The 19,888-nt window shown below is 40.1% G+C and overlaps 2 non-coding genes across 2 annotated transcripts; both read left to right on the forward strand.

Moving 5' to 3' along the window:
• The first annotated feature begins 1,177 nt into the window (after window positions 1–1,177).
• Window positions 1,178–1,280, forward strand: LOC136156782 (U6 spliceosomal RNA). Its single transcript, XR_010661259.1, has one exon. It is a non-coding gene; the product is annotated as a U6 spliceosomal RNA (small nuclear RNA).
• Window positions 1,281–6,753: 5,473 nt separating this feature from the next.
• On the forward strand, window positions 6,754–6,888 carry LOC136156460 (small nucleolar RNA SNORA48). Its single transcript, XR_010661010.1, has one exon. It is a non-coding gene; the product is annotated as a small nucleolar RNA SNORA48 (small nucleolar RNA).
• Window positions 6,889–19,888: the final 13,000 nt, after the last annotated feature.

The raw sequence follows: 19,888 nt of genomic DNA on the forward strand, positions 1-19,888 counted from the left end.
CAGGATCAGCAGACGCTGGAATGGAGTTGGGTATTTAGTCCCTGTGTAGAGAGAAGCCATGAAAGTATTTGAGGCTGGGTAGTAATATGACCCAGTATAATGTGGTAGATAAGCATGAAGACTGAAGATTCAGCCTGAGTCCAAGCCTAAGTTCTACCGTTTACCAGCTGTGTGACCTTGGGCAATTACTTGACCTCTCTGGGCTCCAGTTTCCTTTCCTATAGAATTGAGGTAAATTGGTTTTTATCTAATAGAGTGGTTGTAAGGACTAAATACATATAAAGTGCTTACAGCACTTCCTGGCACTTAAGAAACACCTAATAAATATAAACTTGTATTGTTACTTTGTTTTCAAAAACGTCATGGTAGCTACTAAATGGAGAATGAATGTGTGGGGGACAAAAGAGAGGCCAATTATGAGACAGTTGAAGAGTCTGAGTGAGAGATGAGTGAAGTGGTGGAAGTAGAGACAGAAAAATGGACGAATTTGACTTATTCTTGGAAGTAAAATTTTCATATATTGTAGATAGCTTGGACACTGTGGTTGAGGAAAACAGAGAAATCAAGAATGACTCCTAAGTTTCTGGCTAGAGCAGCCAACAGATGGAAGTGATATCTGCTGAAAGGGAGGAGCCTGGGGGAAGCAGGTTTGGCCAGGAAATGAGGAGTTCTATTTTAGACTTGTTAAACTGAAGATGTCAGTGAGATATCCAAGTAGTTGTCAATTAGGCAGTTGGTTATAAGCTTGGAGACCAGGAGAGAGGTCTGGGATGAAAATATGAATTTAGAAGTCATTAGCATAATCAGCACTTGAAGGTTTAGAAATGACTGAGATCAGCTAGAAAGAGAATACACAGAGGGAAGTGAAGGGAGCCAAGGGGACTGAGGAGTAACACATTTTATTTAGGGTGGTTGAATAGACAACGGGAATGAGGACAGGTCTATGAAAAGAAAGGAAAGCCAGAAGAGTAGGATAACAAAAACCAAGAGAAGAGACTGTTTCAAGAATATTGGTGAGGTTTATTTAGAGTGTGGAAAGTCCACTAAGATGAGGATAGAAAAATATTAGTCACTGATGACTTTGACAAGAGCAGTTTCAGTGAAGGATGTGTGTGTGGGTGAAGGGGGTCACATTTCTATAGCATCAAATAGGTTGAAAAATTAATTGGAGGCGTTCTTGCTTTGACAGCATGTATAGTAAGACTGGAACAATACAGAGAAAATTGGTATAACTCCTACATACAGATGACACACAAATTCGTGAAGTGTTCTGTGTGTTTTGTGTTTGCATTTGACTTTTGGACAATGTCAGCTTTCACATATTCAAAAAAGAAAATTGAATCCACAAGGATGAAAGGGATCCTAAAACTGAACATAAACAGACAGAAATAAACTTAACTATATTTAAATAAGTAATATAACCACTCCGAGGGAAAATAAAAAACGAATCCAGATAACTTTTGAACACAGTATTTTGACTATATTCCTTCAGTCTAAAAACAAAACTGCAGACAAATATTGAGCCATATTTAATAGATTGTTGGGGTTTTTTCTTTAGTGGAACAAATATAGCAATTCTGAAACTATTTGGTGTGTATCACAACCCTGAACAAATGAAAAAAAAAGACATCAGTGCTGTTGAGAGCCAGAGTTCTTAACTGTGGGAAAAGGGAGATGCAAATTAGGAATGGGAGAAAGAACCCTGTGGTGTTGAACTGGAGTTAGAGGTACCCAGTACTGAATTCATGATTAAAAATAGTTGAACTGTTTTAAGTTACCTTTCCTCCTTGGCTCTGTTAACTTAAAGGGCCTAGAAGAAATTACTCCCCAGTAGCAATGGATACACCTGGTGCCCAGGTCTTGGCTTCTAAATACCATTCCCCACTAAAAGCAGTGCTGTTGCAGAGAGAGGGATGATTTCCAAGGCTAGACAGGGAAAATACAAGATGAATATGGAGCACTGTACTGTATTATATCAGAAAGCTAGGAAAAGCTAAAAAGCAAAAAAATGAGCCTGTGTCAAAAGGACACAGAAGCTAGCTTAAAGGGGGTCTCAACAGCCAAATCTAGGACAAGTTGAACAATAAAATGAACAATGACAATAATGGATTAAATAAAATAACTATAATCTATTAAATAAAATAAGAATTGATGAGGTTTTTTTAAAACGGATAATATGTAAATAAATAAGAGATAAGGGAAAGATCTTATTTATAGTAGAATGCTAACTGAAAAAATGAAGATGAACTAATGGAGTTATAGAATTACTTTTTTTTTTTTTTTGGCTGAGTAGTTTGTGAATCTTAGTTCCCTGGCCCAGGGCAATGAAAGCATGTAGTTCTTACCACTAGACCACCAGCGAATTCCCTAGAATCACCATTTTGCAACTATCATAGTAATTGATTCAGGCAAGAATTATCAGTGAGTGTTGAAACCTCAGGCACAAGTTTTGAAGAGGAACAAGATATTTACAGTCTCAGAGATGTTGTTCAGTTACTTAGCTGTGTCCGATTATTTTCAACCCCATGCCAGCCTTCCCTGTCCTGCACTATCTCCCGGAGTTTGCTTAAACTCATGTCCATTGAATTAGTGATGCCATCCAACCATCTCATCCTCTGTCACCCACTACTCCTGCCCTCAATCTTTCCCAGCATTAGGGTCTTTTCCAATGAGTTGGGTCTTCACATCAGGTGGCCAAAGTATTGGAGCTTCAGCTTCAGCATCAGTCCTTCCAATGAATACTCAGGGTTGATTTCCTTTAGGATTGACTGGTTTGATTTCCCTGCAGTCCAAGGGGCTCTCAAGGGTTTTCTCCAGCACCACAATTGAAAGCATCAATTCGTCGACACTCAGCCTTCTTTATGGTCCAGCTCTCACACCCAACTTGACTACCGGAAAAACCATAGCTTTGACTACACGGACCTCTGTCAGCAAATTGATGTCTCTGCTTTTTTAACGCGCTGTTTAGGTTTGTCATAGCTTTTCTCCATAGGAGCAAGCATCTTTTAATTTTGTGACTGCAGTCACCATCTGCAGTGATTTTGGAGCCCAAGAAAATAAAAGCTGCCACAGTTTCTACTTTTTTCCCATCTATTTACTATGAAGTGATGGGACCAGATGCCATGATCTTAGTCTCAGAGTACCTCTCCACATATTACTCATTATTTATGTAGGAAAAAAATTGCTAACTTTACAGTGAAGACCTAGCAGATACCACTGATCAAAATGAATATCATCAATAATGGGACCAGATAGCACCATATGTCTCCTCATGTGACATGCTAAGAACACAGCATCCTACAAGTAGTATTCCTGCCCACTCCAAAAAGAAGAAAAATATAAATCTCATCATAAGGAAATAGGACACAAACCCAAAGAGAGGGAAACTCTATAAAAGAGTGACCTGTACTTAAAAAAAAAAAAGTCAGTATCATGAATAGCAATCTATTTTAGATTAAAAGAAACTAAAGACTCATGAGAGTTAAATGCAGTACATGATTAGGGATCAAGACTGGATCAGAACCTGTATTGGAGGGACGACTGCTAGATAGGATATTACTAGGCCAATAAGTTAACTTCAAATGTGAACTATAAGTAAGGATTATATCAATGTTAAATTTCCTGAATTTAACCATCATACTGGGGTTGGGGGTAGGGAGAAAGGTATGTAGGTATGTAAGATAATGACCTTGTTCTTTGAAAATACACATTGAAATATTCAGAGTGTTAGGAATGAAGGCTACAATTCAAATGGTTCAGAACTCCTCGCTCTCTATATAGAATATATAAACATCTATATATTTATGTGTGCATGTGTACAAATAAACACACATACAGATAAAGAGACTGGCAAAATAATAACTCCTGGTGCACCTGGCTGAAAGTATATGGGAATTCTTTTCACCTCTTCTGAAAGTTTGGAATTACTTTAGAGTGAAAAGTTTAAAAATGACTTGGAGATGATTAAGTAGAAAAAGTATATAGATAACTCTTTTGAGAAATTTGGTTGTGAAGGGGAGTAGAGAAATAGACCCAGAGAGAAAGGGTTTTAAAATATCTCTTCAAAGACAGGAGAAACTAGTATAGGTTTGCATGGTGATGATAACAATGATGGGCCTCAGCTCCTCCTTCTTAAGAAGAGGGATCTGATTAGATCCTTTCCTTAGGCCCTCTAAGACTCCCCTACCTTTATATAATGTGAGCTCCTCTGAAAATTCATTTTATTGCTTAAACTTCAACCAGGAAAAGGCGTTTGGGCCACCACTGGAGGGCAGTACAAAATGATGCTGCATGGCATTCTGGTGGTTTTATTGTTTTCAGCTGCTGGAACAAAACAAAGCCTTTTACATGATTTTCTCTCAAATGTGTTACATGAAGAAAAACACTACACAATTCATAACAGTAGCTTGGCAGACAGAGCAAAGGGGTGAGAGGATCTCGTGCTTGGAAAAATGCCTGCCACATAAGTTTAATAGTGAATAAATGATAACAAAAAAATCGGAGCATGTCAGAGTTGGAAGGGACCTTAGAGAAGGCTGACTGCAACCCTCTTTTTAAAGACAGCACCTTGGGTCCAGAAGAGAGGAGGGACTTGGCCAAAGCTGCAATGGCAGATAGAGAATGTAATAGTTTCAACACTTAACTGGTAAGTCTGTGAAGACAGAGACTGTGGTATCTTCAAATCATATCATAAATATAGCTTGCAAAGAGACTGACCCCCATCGTTGGTACTGACACTGAGCTCCTAAAAAAAATCTGACACCTCAGTTTCGAGGTTGTGCCCCTTTAATCTTCCTAAACTTGGAAAAATATGATTATTTAATCTTCCACTCTGCTGAAAAGTGTTAAAGTGTTAGTTGCTCAGTCATGTCCACTTCTTTGTGACTCCATGGACTGTTGCCCACCAGGCTCCTCTGTCCATGATTGAATTCCTAGGTTAGAGTACTGGAGGGGGTAACCATTTCCTTCTCCAGGGGATCTTCTAGGCCCAGGGATCTAACCCAGGTCTCCCGCACAATAGGCAGATTCTTTACTGTCTGAGCTACCAGGGAAGGCCCTTATGAGCTGCAACCAGTCTTAATACTCTGGACAGCATAGTTCTGATCATACTAAGCCCATTTCAGAGCTACAAGGGATCACGTTAAGCTTTCCTACTAACATCGGGTGGTGGATTTGAAGGCTCTTCGAAAGAAAGTGAACGGGCATATAGCAGTACATTGTTTGGGTAGAAACAACAGTATCAACACAGTTGAGGGGAAGTGATCTTAAAAGGACAAACAGAAAATCCTAGTGAAATGTAAAAACTCTAAATATGACCTATGTATATAATGGCTAAGAAAGACTTTAGACTGATCAATATACAGAAACCAATATGACTTCATACCATGCTTTAAGTGGACTCAACTACATAGAAGGGCCCCTAAGCTCACATTTACCTACAGAAAATATTCAGGCATTAGCTTGACATTTCAAAGATCTCCTAATCTGGCCCCAGTCTTCTATTTTGCCATAGCTCTCATCCTGTGCTCCAACCACTGTTTCCTGAACACTCGCTGCAGTGGTACAACTGCTATGATGTATTAGGCTATGCTCTGCACTTGCTCTTGCACTTGTTCATCTCAAATGACACTTTTCTTTGCATGCATTCCTTTATCTGACCCTCACACTTACTTGAAATTCTTTTCGGCTACAGCCATTGAATGCATCTGTCATTAGCACTCATTTCATTCTGCCTTGTCTTCCCCACTTCATAGTGAGCACTTTGCTGTCTTACTGTACTATTATTTCAGAGGTTGTTTCCATTTATTAATAATCTACCAAAAATCTTTCTTATCCTTCTATCTCTCCACTCTTTCCAACTCATTCACTCCAACAGATTTTTGGTTCCCCACCTTGACCCTACAATCCAATGATTCTAACACCTATTCACCATTCCTTACCTATTTCATGTTCTCTCATTTCTCTTGTTTCCACTTCAATTGCAAGGCCCAACGTTATTATCACTCCCTTGATATGTCCTAGTACCTCTCGTCTCCTCTTTGTTATTTTGCCTTACAAAATCCCTACCCTGGACAATCTAACTGTTCATTTACTCTCCACCTTTGGGAAAGTGGATGAAGAAAAACTTACAACTACATCAATTGACTTTTAAAAATTCATTTACACTAACCTCAAGTGGGCCCTTAGTGCTACCTGGGAATCATTTTATTTTAAAAGTCAATCCACATGATGTAAATCACAGCAAGATCCTCTATGACCCACCTGCTAGAGTAATGCAAATAGAAACAAAAATAATCAAGTGGGACCTAATCAAACTTACAAACCTTTACCCAGCAAACTATAAACAAGGTGATACAACAACCCTCAGAATGGGGGAAAATAATAGCAAATGAAACAACTAACAAAGGATTAATCTCCAAAATACACAAGCAGCTCATGAAACTCAATACCAGAAAAACAAATAACCCAATCAAAAAGGGGGCAGAAGACCTAAACAGACATTTCTTCAAAGAAGACATACAGATGGTTAATAAACACATGAAAAGATGCTCATTACCAGAGAAATGCAAATCAAAATTACAATGAGATATCACCTCACACCAGTCAGAATGGACATCATCAAAAATATACAAACAATAAATGCTGGAGAGGGTGTGGGGAGAAAAGAGAACCCTCTTCCACTGTTGGCAGGAACGTAAACTGATACAGCCACTATGGAGGACAGTATGGAGATACCTTAAAAAACTAAGAATATGTCCCTGACCTGGGTAGAGTGGCACCTGGTTGGTGGTGCCTGTCTCATATCAGTGAGAGACAAAACAACTCCTTGTTTATCCCAGCTTGGCTTTTGCTCTGTGCCTATGCCTGGTTCATGCCCTGGACACATGGAAAAAAAAAAAAACCAAAAACCTAAGAATAAAACTACCATATGACCCAGTAATCCCACTACTGGGCATATGTTCTGAGATAACCATAACTGAAAAAGACAAAAGTACCCCAGTGTTCATTCAGCACTATTTACAATAGCTAGGACACGGAAGCAACCTAGACGTCTATCGACAGATATGGATGGATAGAGAAGCTGTTATATATATATACAATGGAATATTACTCAGCCATTAAAAGGAACACATTTGAGTCAATTCTAATGAGATGGATGAACCTAGAGCCTATTATACAGAGTGAAGTAAGTCAGAAAGAGAAAAACAAGTATCGCATATTAACACATATATATGGAATCTAGAAAGATCTGAACAGATTGCAGGGCAGCAGTGGAGACACAGACATAGAGAACAGTCTTGTGGACACAGGGTGGGAAGGAGAGGGTGGGACAAATGGAGCGAGCAGCATGGAAACATATGTACCATCGTATGTAAGATAGACAGGCAGTGGGAATTTGCCGTATGACCGCTCAAACAGGTGCTCTGTGACCACACTGCTTCGTGATGGGGCAGGAGGTGGGAGGGAGGCTCAAGAGGGAGGGGACACAGGTATACCTATGGCTGATTCATATTGATGTATGGCAAAAACCAACGCAATATTGCAAAGCAATTTTTCTTCAATTAAATAAATAAAAGTTCATCCACTTTCTCTAAAGATTATTTCATACATTTTCTCTCCACAAACCTCGACACCTTCCTCGTTCTTTTCCCTCTGACCAATGGCTCACCCACCTGCATCTATACCCACATACTCAGTCCTCCCTCCAGCACTTGAAATCCTTTCCCCTATGTTCTTGCAACCCTGTCTCTTACCTATATAACCAATACTTCACTTTTCAAAGGATCAACCCATCAGCTTAAAAAAGTGTTATGCCTCACTTTAAAATAAGAAGTCTCTCTGAACTTTGTATCCCCTTCTAGCTACCACACTATTTCTCTGCTCTCCATTTCAACTAAACATCTCTAAGTGATTATCAGTATTCCTTGACATCAAGTCCTCTCCTTTCATTCTCTCCTGAGCCCTCTTTAATCAGACTTTATCCCTTTCCTTAACTGGAACTCTTCTTACCAAAGGCACCAAAGACCATTGTGTTGATAAATCTGGAGGTTAATTCAGCTCTAGAATCAGGTTTGACACATCTGCTCACTCTTTCCTCCCTCATTTCTTCATAAAACACTTTTCTTGATTTGACTTCAGAGTAGACACCATACTCGCCTGGTTTTGCTCTAAGCACACCGCTGCTCCTTTTCAGTCTCCTTTGTTAGTTCTTCTTCACTTCCCTGATCTGTAACACTGGAGTGGCCCAGGGCTCAGTAGTTGCACTTCGTGAATTTGTAGACATGTATTGTACAGATGGTCCCACTCAATCTCATGTCTTTAAATGCCACCGTATGCTAAGGAATATTCACTGGAAGCACTGATGCTGAAGCTGAAGCTCCAGTATTTTGGTCACCTCGTGTGAACAGACGACTCATTGGAAAAGTCCCTCATGCTTGGAAAGATCGAGGGCAGAAGGAGAAGAGGGTGTCAGGGGATGAGATGACTGGACAGCATCACTGATGCAATGAACATGAAATTGGGCAGACTCCGGGAGACGGTAAAGGACGCGGAGGCCTGGCATGCTGCAGTCCATGGGGTTGCAGAGTTGGACGTGGCTGGGAGACTGAACAACAGCAACATGCTAATGATATCCAAATTTATATCTCTAACTCAGACCTCTCCCCTGAACTCCAGACTCTTATTCCAATTTCATCTTTGACATTTCAAATTGTATGTCTAGAAGTTATCTTAAACCAATTCCAAGACCAAATTCCTTATGTTTTCCCTGAGTTGGTTTCTTCCACAGTCTTCCCTATCTCAGTAAAAGGCAATTCCATTGCTCCAGCTGCTCAGGCAAAAACCTGACATCATCTTTGACTCTTTCCTTCTTCTCATACCTCACAGTTAATTCTTTAGCAAATCCAGTTGGGCTACCTTCATGGGCTTCCCATGTAGTTCAGCTGGTAAAGAAACTCCCTTGCAATGCAGGAGACCCTGGTTCGATTCCTGGGTTGGGAAGATCCGCTGGAGAAGGAATAGGCTACCCACTCCAGTATTCTTGGACTTCTCTTGTGGCTCAGCTGGTAGTCTGCCTGCAATGCGGGAGGCCTGGGAGTCGGGTTGGGAAGATCCCCTGGAGAAGGAAAAGGCTATCCATTCCAGTATTCTGGCCTGGAGAATTCCACAGACTGTATAGTCCATGGGGTCGCAAGGAGTCAGATGCAACTTTCACTTTTACTTTCTACCTTCAAAATATATACATATCTGACTACTTACCATCTCTTTCCCCAGTGCTCCTACCCTGCCCCAATCATCACCTGGATTATTGCAACAATCTCACTTTTTTAAAAACCAATTTCTCTCTTGTTTATCTATGAACTGTTTCCCACAGTAGTCCAAATAATCTTTTTTAAACCTAAGCTATATCATGTTCTTCCTCTGCTCAAAATTCTCCATCTCATTCAGAGTAAAAGGCAAAGTTTTTTTTTTTTTGAAATGGAAAAGTTATTTAATTAGGTTCTTTGCAAGAAGTTCAGAATACTACTTTGTGAGGATAAATTCCATTTGTGAGAGCAAACACAGAGCAGAGGTAGCCCTGGAACTGAGGGACAGCTTTGATTCTTCACAGAATTTGTGAGTTCACAGCTTTCTGATCAACCTTGCGCTGCTCTGAGATCTCGTATTTCTCTGTGTGTTGAAGATCTCACCCTCCTGGTGTCTGGGCTTACAGCAGCTTCTTCTTGAAGTAAGTGTCAGTGAGATGTTCTGGGATTTTTCACACCACTGATATCGATATTGGTGGAGGTGGCAATGACAAATTTCTGGTGTGTTCTATGCAGAGGAACTCGATTGAGGGATAGAGGCCCAGTCACAAGTAGCAAGCCACTGCCCAGCTGCTTCAGGAAAACAACCCTCTTGCCTCTGTGGTGCCCCGTGAGGATTTTCAGAAAAATAAACTCTGTCACTGTTTCCATTGTTTCCCCATCTATTTGCCATGAAGTGATGGGACTGGATGCCATGAAGTGATGGGACCGGATGCCATGATCTTAGTTTTTTTAATGTTGAGTTTTAAGGCAGCTTTTTCACTCTTCTCTTTCACCTTCATCAAGAGGCTCTTTAGTGCCTCTTCACTTTCTGCCATAAGGGTGATATCATCTGCCTGAGGTTATTGATATTTCCCCTGGCAATCTTGATTCCAGTTTGTGCTTCATCCAGCCCGGCATTTCGCAAGATGTACTCAGCATATGAGTTAAATAAGCAGGGTCATGATATACAGTCTTGACATACTCCTTTCCCAATTTTGAACCAGTCTGCTGTTCTGTGTCCGGTTCTAACTGTTGCTTCTTGACCTGCATACAGGTTTCTCAGGAGGCAGGTAAGGTGGTCTGATATTCCCATCTCTTTAAGTATTTTCCATAGTTTGTTGTAAACCACATAGTCAAAGACTTTAGCATAGTCAATGAAACAGGAGTAGATTTTTTTCTGGAATTCTATTGTTATTTCTATGATCCAGAGGAGGTTGGCAGTTTGATCTCTGGTTCCCTGACTTTTCTAAATTCAGCTTTAACATCTAGGAGTTCTCAGTTCAGGCACTGTTGAAGCCTACTGCTGCAGCCAGAGCCCCTATCCCTGAGGCAGGTCACTGCTGTCCCATACCTCCATAGGAGACACTCAAACACTCAAAGGCAGGTCTGGCTCAGTCTCTTGTGGAAGTCACTGCTTCTTTCCCTGGGTCTTGGGGCACACAAGATTTTGTTTGCACCCTCTGAGAGTCTCTGATGGGTCTGAGACAGCCCCCCTCATACCATCTTGTTGGGGCTACTCCTTTGCCCTTAGATAGGGGGTATCTTTTTTTGGTGTGATTCAACATCATCCTGTTGATGGTTGTTAAGCAACTAGTTGCAATTTTGGTGTTCATGCAGGAGAAGATGAGCACACGTCCTTCTACTCTGCTATTTTAGATCCTTATATCTATTATAGTCATAATTATAATTAGAAAAGATTTATAATTTACAAATATGTATTTTTATTAGTTTATAATTTTATTTATAGTTTATATAATTTTCACTCCTCCCCACTGAAATATAAGCTACACGAAGGCAGAGTTTGGTCTGTTTTATTTACTGTTGTGTCCTCAGTACCTACAACAGTGCCTAGCACATAGTAGACTCAATAACTCTTTTTAAAATAAATGAACAAACCCTCATGATAATCCTACAAGGTAGATCTATTCTTATCCCCTCCATTTTATGAATGAGGGAACAGGGGTTCAGATGGACTAACTTAAATGATACAACTCAGAAGTGGCAGAGATGAGGTTGAAATTAAGGTACACTTTCCTTTAAAGACTACAACTTGGGAACTCCCTGTTGTACCAATGGTTAGGATTCTGTGCTTTCACTGCCAACCACACAAATTCAGTCCCTGGTCAGGGCACTAAGATCTTGCAAATCATGTAGTAAGGCCAGTCAAATAAATAAATAAATAAAGCCCACAGCTTTAACCACTGTGGTAAAGTGCCTTCTCTATGCCCTGACAATCAATCTTCTTAAGTCCATCACCACTGCCTCTGCCTCTCTCCAAAAACTCTTACCAGGACCTCCAAAGCTTTCGTGACCCCCAACCCTAACTGCTCTATCCTTTACACAGAGCCAGAGTGACTTTTCTTTGTGTGTGTGTGTGTACAGTTAAATGGTTTTTTATTAACTCATAGAGTTGCACAACCATCAGCTCAGTCTCTCAGTCGTGTCCAACTCTTTGTGACCCCATGGACTGTAGCATACCTGGCTTCCCTGTCCATCACCAACTCCCGGAGCCTACTCAAACTCATGTTCATCACATTGGTGACGCCATCCAACCATCTTATCCTCTGTTGTCCCCTTCTCCTCCCTCTTTCAATATTTCCCAGCGTCAAGGCCTTTTCCAATGAGTCGGTTCTTTGCATCAGGTGACCAAAGTATCACCATTATCTAATTACAGCACATTTTCATCACCCTAGGATGAAATCCTGTATCCATTAGCAGTCACTTTCCTTTTCCCCTTCCCCCAGCTCCTGGCAGCTGCTAATATGCTTTCTGTCTCCATGGCTTTGCCTTTTCTGGATATTTCAAATTAATGGAGTCTTAAAATATGTGTTCTTTTGTATCTGGCTTCTTTCACTAAGTGTAATGTCTTCAAGGTTCGTCCATGTTGCAGCATGTATCAGTACTTTATTCTTTTGCATGTGGCTATCCAGTTGTCCCAGTACCATTTGTTGAAAAGATTATTCTTCCTCCTATTTGAATTGTCTTGGCACTCTTGTGGAAAGTTCAACAGATCATAAATATATAAGCTTATTTTTGAAGTCCCAATTCTAGTCCAATATATGTCTCTCCTTATGCCAGTACCACATTAACTTGATTATTGTACTTTTGTGGTAAATTTGAAATCAGAAAGTATGAGCCTTCCAACTCTGCTCTTCACTTTCAAGGTTGAAATTGAATTTTTCCTTGAAATTCCATAGAAATTTTAGAATTGTTAGTTTCTTCAGAAATGTTAGGTAGGATTCTGGTAGGAATTACCTTGAATCTATAGATCAGTTTGAGGAGTATTGCCATCTTAAGTTTCCTAATCTGTGAATGTGAGTAGTGTTTCCATTTATTTAGGTCTTCTTTAATTTCTTTCAATGAAGTTTTGTAGTTTTCAATTATAAGTCTTATACTTCTTCTTTGGTTGAATATCAGCTGAAATCTTTGGCTTGCAATATAAAGACAATATTGAAAATAACAAAAAACCCACTGAGCACTGAGAGTGTATAATTACATTTATATACAGTTAAATGCAAACATGATGCTACCCTTCTATTTACATACTGATTTTCTGGACTGGGGGACAGAGTGGACAGTGTCTCCAGTCCAAGTATGTGCCTTTGTTGGTATCTCTTAATACCAACTATTGCTGTTGTTTGAGACAGTTTCCTCAGATTTTTAAAATTTGACAGACTTGCTTCAGATTTCAGTCAGGGATGAATATGGGACTCTTATAAAGATAACCAAATCCTTAATCATCATTATCATAACCATAATGTGATCGTTCCCATTTGTTAGGCACTTATTCCCATTCCCATGTACTAGACACTGAAAAATGCTTTATAAGCATCAACTATTTAATTTTCTTAATATAGTTTGCATAAAACTGAGACTTGAAGACTTTAGATAACTTGTCCATGGTGTTATAATTTTAGCAGAGGACCTTGATTCAGTCTCAAATTTGTCTGATTCCAAAGTCCATCCTCTTAACCACTGTCCTGATGTCAGGGTTTCTGGCCTATAAACCTGACTTCCTTCTGGAAGGATATAATAAGCTTCTGATTGTGCTTTTAAAAAATCAAGGCCACCAGATTTAAAAATCATGATCAACACAAAGCAGTAGTTGTCAGGACTTCTCTGGCAGTACAGTGATTAAGACTTTGCCTCCCAGTGCAGGAGGTACAGGTTTGACCTCTAGTCGGGGAGCTAAGATCCCACATGCCTGGAAGCCAAAAAACCAAATCACAATAAAAAAAAAAGCAATATTGTAACAAATTGAATAAAGACTTAAAAAAAAATCCCAACAATGACTGTCCTATTTGCTTCCACTGGTGATTTTGCATCTCTGGGAGTCTCCAGACAGACACATTACTCTAATTCTGGTCTAGCCATGACTTCCTCCAAGTATTTCCTAACATCCTTTCCTCTGTTTTCATCTGCTAGTTCCTCCCTCTTCCATTCCCAACATGCTCCAGCCCACCAAACATCTCCAGAACATGCTTGCTCTTCTGTGTTTGTTGCCACATACTTCACCTGGAACAACCTGGCCTTGTTCTAGGGCAATGGTCAGGAGTTTGATGAGAAGTTCCTGGAGATTTTTAAACAGGGAAATGATAAGATCTAAAGTACATTTTAAAAAGATCACTCTGTCTGTAAGAATAACAGATGTAGGTGCAAACATGAAATTCGAGAGATTAAGGAGATTTAGCAGTTGTCAAGGAAAAGGTGAAGTGAAGACACATCCAGTGAGGACAGGGAGAAATGGTCAGATATGTAATTTTGAAAATAGAATCGGAATTTCAGATATATACTGAGGGTTGAGCCAGCAAAACTTGCTGATAGTTTGGACTCGGGTTATGAAAGAAAGCATAGAATCAAGAAAGAAAAGCAATGAAGGCCTGAACAAGGCATCTCCTATTTGTGTTATGAGATGTTCAATACAGTCATCGTTTTACACTGAGACACAACTGTGATTGTGGCTTAGAACATCTTTGACTGAAAGAGTTGTCTGTTTGACCTCATGTGTGCATTTGGGATATGTTAGCTTTCTTCATGTATTAATACATGAACCTTTGAAGTGCAGGATTCTGTGCTAGGTCCGTCACAAAAGTTGTCACAAAAGTTTCCGCAAATCCTTGGAAATAGGAGTTAATATCCCTATTTTACAGAGAAGGAAACTAAGACAATTTATGATTTCACTGAGGGTACATATTTAGTAAGGGGCTGAGCTGAGATTTGAAGTCAAATTTTACTAAAAGCCCATGCTTATGTCACTGCAATAATTCAAAGGTACAGAATCAGAATTCCCCAAACTTTTCTCCTCATTAATTGAAGCCTCTGTTGACTCTCATGTGTCCTACTTTAGAGCCCAAGGCTGGCAAACAGGACAGCTTTGTTCTGTCTGTAGCCCATCTGCAGACTTGCCTTGTGATTTAGAGCAAGCTTCTTAATTTGATGGTGTCTCAGCATTCCCACATGTTAAGCAGGACTTGTAATTAGTGATGGAGACAATGCTTTGAAATCTGCAGATGAAAGGACCTGCAACCTTGAGTGCAAATATTTTCTTTCCCATGGTGTTCGTTTCGTTTCTTATAGCTTCCAGGACCCTTGATAAGGAAAAGAACCAAAAAAAAAAAAAAAAAGAAAGAAAGAAAGAAAAAGGAAATAGGGCAAGTGTAAAACTGTACTTGCTTGCTTGCTAGAAGTCAGTGGAACTTCGGGGTCATAAATGTAGTAATCTCCTTTACTCTTCAGAACTCAACAAAAAAACTTTAAGGTAGACTTTTTTTTCAATGCTCCATTTCCTTTAATAACCCCCATTGAAGATCTTAAAAAATGATTTCTATTTTGTTTCTGACTTCTTAAACCTATTCTCCAGGAGGAAGCAAAGGGAGCTAATAATTATCTAGTGTCTGTTGTATGCCAGGTATCATGCTAACTGCTTTCACATGAAACCTTGTTTAATCATTATAATAGCACTATCAGATAGGTGCTATTGTTACCTTCAGTTTAAAGGAGAGGAAATGGTGGCTTGGTATGGTTCTTTGACTTGTCCAAGGTCACAAAATTAAGAAGCTGGACCAAGCTGGGTCTTCCCAGTTCTAAATTCAGCCTCTTCCCAGGACACCCCTTTGCCCTGAAGAATTAGCAATGACAATTTTGAACTGTTGCATCACACCCTGGGTGTGTGTGGCATTTAAAAATCTCTTACTGCTTGTTCTTTTCAGTCCCTGGCACAGGGACAGTTATTTGTACAACACAATTGTTATTATTGTGCAGCCTCACATATTTTTTCTGCCCTGGGCAAACATGAACAATAATGGACTATATTTATGAAACCAGCAGCTTGGAAGCATGAGCTCCAGATTACCATTACAATTGTAGTTTAATTTTTTTCTTTTTTGGTAGCTTAGCACCATTTATATAGAAGGGCTTTCTCAAAGTCTCATGCCAATATTCTGGTTCTTTGTATATTCAGAGAGCCCCTCACAGTTGTTTTTTTTTTCTCTCATAGTTTCGATCAATCATCCTGCATTTCTAAAAGCTGACATCACAGATGTGCAGTGTTCACGAAGAGCTGATATGATAGTCACCTCCCAAAGTTGGAAAACAAAGAAATAAAAGCAGCAATCATTGGCTATCAGTATCCAGATGTAAGTAATAACACATAATTTTACCTAGGGAAACAAAGACAAGGATATGTGTGTTAGCTGTTCAAGGCACTCCTAATAGTTAATGTGGCTCAGAGAGTAAAGAGTCTGCCTGCAATGTGGAGACCGGGGTTCAATCCCTGGCTCGGGAAGATCCCCTGGAGAAGGGAATGGCAACCCACTCCAGTATTCTTGCCTGAAAAATCTCAAGGACGGAGGAGCCTGGTGGGCCCCAATCCATGGGGTTACAAAGAGTCAGACACAACTGAGCGACTAACATACAATAGTTAATGTATCTGCAAAACTGGCTTAGTAATTGGAGGGTTGTTTCCTGCTGCTGCTGCTAAGTTGCTTCAGTTATGTCCTATTCTGTGTGACCCCATAGACGGAAGCCCACCAGGCTCCCCCATCCTTGGGGTTCTCCAGGTAAGAACACTGGAGTGGGTTGCAATTTCCTTCTCCAGTGCATGAAAATCATCTCCGACTGTTAGCGACCCTTGGATTGCAGCCTACCAGGCTCCTCTGTCCATGGGATTTTCCAGGCAAGAGTACTGGAGTGGGGTGCCATTGCCTTCTCCGGGAGGGTTGTTTGACAGAGGGTTAAAAGGTGATCTTGAAGAATGGCATTCTTAAGAGCTGCCACTTCAGGCCAGGTTCTTTAATAAGGCATTTATGCATAATTTCTAGTCCTTACAACATCTCTACATGGTAGGTATTATTGTCTCCAATGTACACATAAGGAATATGAAGGTTACAGACCCAGAGACATTAAGTTGCCTTAAAAAAATAGGTAAGTCCTTTTTGTCTGCTCCATGAAATTCATTCTCTTTACAACAAATTAGATCATATCTTCCATTAGCTACATTTTACTCTCCTAAAATAGATTTGTGATATGACCCAGTGCTTTGATGAGATCTGGGACACGAATTTGCAAACTGTCACTGGTGTGTCATCTAAAAAAAATCCAGTCCCGGAAGTTCTAGGCCTTTTTGGGAGTTTGGACCATCACTCCCACCCCCTACTTTGTCAAGTTTTTGATTTAAGCCAGAACCAATGGGCAAAAAAGGAAGTCAGTGCAAACTATTGGTGGTCTGGAAGGAGCATGGGGACAATTCTCATACAAGCAGTCTTCCCTTGCTTAGGGGTCTGATCATCACTATTACTATTTTAACCAAGGTCCAGATCTGCTCTAACTAGTCCTTACTTAAACAAGTTATTTATAAAATATTTGTTTCTTGGTTTTTCTAATTTGTGAAATGGAGATAGAAAGAGGATTCAAATATTAACTACACATGAGACTATGCATTCATTCAGTTCAACAAACTTTTACCACATACCAATTTGACTCTAGTTGTTAGATGCTAATATAAAAACATTCATAAACTGTGAAAAGCAATATTGTGCAAAGACAATATTCTGTTTTTGACTTAATATAAACCACACAATAATTATAACAATAAATAATTCCTTATATTTCCTCAACATTTTCCAAATCTATTTGCTCATTTTTTTTTTTTTTTAATATGTGGGAAACAGAGTCTCAAACAGGTTGAATGCTTAGTCTGAGGTCACATATTGACTCGAATACTCTCCTTACTATCCCATGTTGAGTTCTAGGAAACTATACACCAGGGACTCCCAAGAGTCCCTGTCCCCCAAGAGTAATATCTTGTATCTCATGTGGTTTGGTGGAGTCTTCTTGAATAGCAAGTGCATTTGTACTCTACGAAATTAAAAGACACTGACTTCTTGGAAGAAAAACTATGACAAACCTATATAGTGTATTAAAAAGCAGAGACATCATTTTGCTGACAAAAGTCCATGTAGTCGAAGCCATGGTTTTTCCGGTAGTCATGTGTGGATCTGAGAGCTGGACCATAAACAAGGCTGAGCGCTGAAGAATTGGTGCCTTTGAATTGTGGTGCTGGAGAAGACTCTTACGAGTCCCTTGGACAGCAAGGAGATCAAACCAGTCAATCCTACAGGAAATCAACCCTGCATATTCATTGGAAGGACTGATGCTGAAGCTGAAGCTCCAATACTTTGGTCACATGTACTGCAGTTTCAGCTTCAATGAGCCAGCTTATTAGAAAAGACCCTGATGCTGGGAAAGATTGAAGGCAAAAGGGGAAGGGGGCAGCAGAGGATGAGATGGTTAGAAAGCATCACCAACTCAATGTACATCAATTTGAGGAAACTCCAGGAGATAGTGGAGGATAGAGGAGCCTGGTGTGCTGCAGTCCATGGGGTCTCAAAGAGTTGGACATGACTTAGCTACTGAACAACAACAACTGTATTTCCCAATAGCAATTTATTCTATGACTTTAAGATTTCTTAACTAAATCTGTGTATCTACAACTTTTGATATTTCCATATGTTATCTCATTCATCCTCACAATAACTCTAAGGTTGTACAAGTAATAAATAGTTGAGACAGGATTGGAATGTGGATGTCTCTCATGTCCAAGCCCTGTTTATTCCACTACGGTATACTGCTTTGGTTACTGGATGTATAACCTTGGGAAAAATCACTTAATATCTGTGACCTTCAGTTACCTCATCTGTAGAGTGGATATGATGATTACTACCTTTCAGAGTTGTTGAGTTCAAAAGTGATAATGTCAATTAGAAAATCAAAGTAGAAACATCAGTGGTGGTTACAGCTGATAAATGTACCAGGTGGGAAAGGAGTAATTTAAAACATTATCTCCCCTTCTCCCTCAAGTTAAAAAGAATAACAGCAGAAGGAGGTCAAAGGAGACTCTCTTGAATAAGTGGTTGCTCACCAGACTTGCATGGCTGGTTCTTCACTGCCTGAACTTTGTAAAAAGGGGTGAGAAGAGTCAGGAGTTTCTGAGGGCATTTCGGGGATGGTTCGCCTGTGGTGGCAAAGTTCTAAAACCTTAGGTGAGGTTAATTCCATTCTTGGCTTGTTCATTTGATTCTCCTTGTGTGTCAAATGGGGACTACTACGATAACGCCAAGAGTGTGTGGGTCTGATAGAGCTATGGTTCGTTGTTGTGGGAAGCCACCATGACTAAGAAAGGAAGACCAGTTCTAGGCAAAAACACTTATTGAGGTCTAGTCTGTGCTAAGCTAAACTGTGAGAGGGAGGTAGTTGTGAGACAGCCCTCTGTTCTCATGGATTTTGCAATCTGTTTGGGGTATAGAAAAAGTCCTCAACTAACTCCAAGGCAGAGGGTAGGGATAATATCAGAGCAACTAAAGGGTGGGGTGGGATTTCCTAGAAGGCTTCCTGAAGTAGGTGGCATGTAAGTCAAGCCTTTAAAGATGAGGATTTCAAGTTACTGGTTATTTCAACTGAAGAAGGCAGCATGAGAAAGTATAGGCTGTGTTATGTTTAATTTGGCAGGAACTAAGACCTTATACTAGTACAAAACACATTCCAGGATCTGAGGATATAGATATACATCAGAAATAGTCTTTGCCATTGAGGAGCTCTCAGTCTAGAGAGTCCGTTCAGTTCAGTCACTCAGTCGTGTCCGACTCTTTGTGACCCCATGGACTGCAGCACACCAGGTTTCCCTGTCCATCACCAACTCCTGGAGCTGGCTCAAACTCATGTCTATCGAGTTGGTGAGGCCATCCAACCATCTCATCTAGAGGGCAGACAGATGTAAAGAGTCATTAGGGTGATGATGACTTCATAAGGCAGAGAAGAAATGTTAAGATAAGTGTGTAAATCTGATTTGGGGAAGTCAGGAGATACTTTGTAAAGGTGGTGGTACTTTGGTGGTGTCTTGAGAGAGAGCAGGAGGAGTTTGCCAGGGGCACTAAGGAGGGAGTTAGGAGTGCTGCAGCCCCTGAGGAGGCCCCAGTGCTCTTTTACTGAACTGGGGTCTAAGTGTGGCAGGCATCCAGTGAGCCTGGAGAGTATTTATTTCCCTTCCAACCTAGAATTTGACTTAAGATAGTCTTCTCTTTTGATATCACCCCCTAATGTTGTTG

This window comes from Muntiacus reevesi, chromosome 1, assembly GCF_963930625.1.
Source record: "Muntiacus reevesi chromosome 1, mMunRee1.1, whole genome shotgun sequence".
Classification (NCBI taxonomy): Eukaryota; Metazoa; Chordata; class Mammalia; order Artiodactyla; family Cervidae; genus Muntiacus; species Muntiacus reevesi.